The sequence below is a fragment of the Mastomys coucha genome, unplaced genomic scaffold, assembly GCF_008632895.1.
Source record: "Mastomys coucha isolate ucsf_1 unplaced genomic scaffold, UCSF_Mcou_1 pScaffold3, whole genome shotgun sequence".
NCBI classification, from domain to species: domain Eukaryota; kingdom Metazoa; phylum Chordata; class Mammalia; order Rodentia; family Muridae; genus Mastomys; species Mastomys coucha.
The window spans coordinates 43587895-43590273 of record NW_022196909.1 but is presented as its reverse complement, the minus strand read 5'-3'; the positions used below and the strand labels follow the sequence as shown (position 1 = coordinate 43590273).

Below are 2379 nucleotides of genomic sequence, written 5' to 3'. Positions count from 1 at the left end.
CAAGGAGGGGGAGGGGAGGAGCAAGAAAGGGAGAGGGGGAGGGGAGGGAGGGGAGGGGGAGGGAGCTGGAGTGGCAGGCAGTCCTTTTATTTACACCCCACACCTAGCTTGGTGCACCTGGTAGCAACAAGTGATGGCGATGGATGCCCTGTGACTTGATGATGTAAGCCAGCCTTGCTCAGTCCCTGGGAGAAGCCTAGGGGAACCGCCTATGAGCTAACAGTGTTGGGATGTGCCCTGGAAGGAATGCACGGGATGCTCCTGATAATAAAGTTGGACATAACCTGCTTGCTCAGGACTAGGGGAAGGTTCTGGAGTAACAGGCCTGCCTGAGAGCCTAGAGCTATCAAAGGCGTCCTCTCCGTTCCTTTTTCTTTGCTGTGACAAAACACTTTGAACAAGGCAACTTGTCAAAGAAAGGGGTCCGGTTGGCTATGGTTTCAGACGGTCCCAGTCCATGACGGTGGAGCGAAGGGACAGCTCACGTCTCGATTCACAACCACGGGTCAGGGAGAGAAAGACACACTGGTAATTGCTTGCTTAACCTCAAAGCCTGTCCCCCAGGGACACACCTCCTCTAGCAATCCCTCACCTCCTAATGCTTTCCAAAGTTTTACCATCTGGGAACCAAGTATTTAAATCTATTAGTGTACAAGGGAGCCTTTCTCACTCAAAATCACCAAAACGCTACAGCTGAAATGTTGAGTAGATTTGAAACACCCTCCCTTTCAGTGTGGAAACATTATATTCATTCTCCGACCTCAGGAAAGGACCACAACCTGGAGTGTGGAGATGCTGGCTGGCTGTACCAGGGGTTAGGGCGTGGCACAGCGGAACAGCATACCCTGCAATAGTGGGACTTCCTGGTGTCCCACTGAGGGAGGTGCCGAAAGAGGTGACTTCTCCACGCTGACAGGTTTCATTGAGTTTCCCCATTCCTCAAACCTTTCTGAGTTCCACCCTGTCCCTCCAGGTGCCCGAGCTCCATAGTGAACCCATGGCTGCGTCAGCAGAGAACCCCTGAGCATTTCACCAAGAACCACTGCGTGTGGGCCCCAAGTTTGCTGTTTCCTGAGATGGCTTCATTTTCAGCAGAAATGAAGTAGGCATGGGGCGCTCCTTGAACTTGAGGGGTCCTGGGGATGGTACTGACCATCCAGGAAAACCCTGGGCAACTTGAGGTGTTTAGACACCGGGCATATGTCCAACTCCTTGCAAATTGCTTTGGGTGCTAGCTGGGCTTGGTGCCCTCTGACCGCCCCACGTCACGTGGGTGTCCTGAAGGTAACAATATAACCAATCCACTATGCCCCCATAAGAAGAGGAAGCCAGTTCACCCAAAAGGAAATGGGGTAGGGTGTATTGGGAAGTAACAGGTATTAGGGGCTAAAATTGATCCCTGACCTTACTTATGGAGGCTTCTCCAGGGTCTCTGAACTCTCTAAGGTTCTCCCAGGAGACACCTCCGTCTTCCTGTGTTGGATTCCATGCCACAGCCCAGAACTGGAAGTATGTGTGGGACAGGACTCAAATAGACTTTTGAGGACTGGGGGCCACTGATCCCTCCAGTCCTGCAGGTAGAGTATCTTATTTGAGGGTGAGCATCTGTACCTCTTCTCTGAAGTGGCTATGTGAAGGGGACTGGAGTTGGGGGGAACACAAGTACAGAGTCCACAGCCTAAGGACCTTTCCCTTCACGCTCGAGAATGCCGAGTCCTTGGTCACCACGTGACCCCCAAGGCATGGGAATTTTCTAAAACTGTCCTTCTTCCCTCGAGTTCCCACAGGTTTTAGGACCAACCCTCCACGTACGTTTGACGCTAATGGAAACTCTTGCCTTGTGACTCGTGGAGTGGCTCACGCGGGTGGGAGGTGGAGGGGAGAGCATGTGACGATGGGGGTGGGGTGGGTCAGGTTGCCTCACAGTAAGCAGGGCTGGGAGGGGCCTCCCAAGTACAGTACTCAAGCTGGCTGACCCGCGCTCTGGGCTTTTGGGTGAAGCTGAGGCACGGCAGCGGCAGCGGGAGGATCCTCTTGGCAGCCAGCTTGGGGCGGGGGTCAGCCTTCAGCTGGCCCTGCTCGCTGGGTGGGAGGGACTCTAGAATTCCAGGCATTCATTTGGTATAGAGCAGCTGCAGGGACAGGCTCTGCAGACACACACACACACACACACACACACACACACACACACACAGCCTCCGCTAATATCTGCCTGGCAGCTCAGCTGCTCATGAACCTGGGAAAGGCTCATGGTCCTCGGAGAGCTCTGAGGCCCTTTGAGGCCACCTTCTCCTTTACAGTTTCTTCCCAGCCTGGGTTTCTGTGTTTTCTGGGCCTCACGGGGGGCTTCAGAGCTGTTTTTCTTTTTCTTTTTTTTTT

At 53.6% G+C, this 2379-nt stretch overlaps 1 long non-coding RNA gene across 1 annotated transcript in view; it reads left to right on the top strand.

Moving 5' to 3' along the window:
- The window catches only part of LOC116074944, a 2516-nt gene extending 1418 nt beyond the window's left edge, over positions 1–1098 (top strand). Inside the window, exon 2 of the long non-coding RNA XR_004112359.1 lies at positions 974–1098. This is a non-coding gene — a long non-coding RNA (uncharacterized LOC116074944). The remainder of the gene's footprint in view (positions 1–973) is intronic.
- The last annotated feature ends 1281 nt before the right edge of the window (positions 1099–2379 follow it).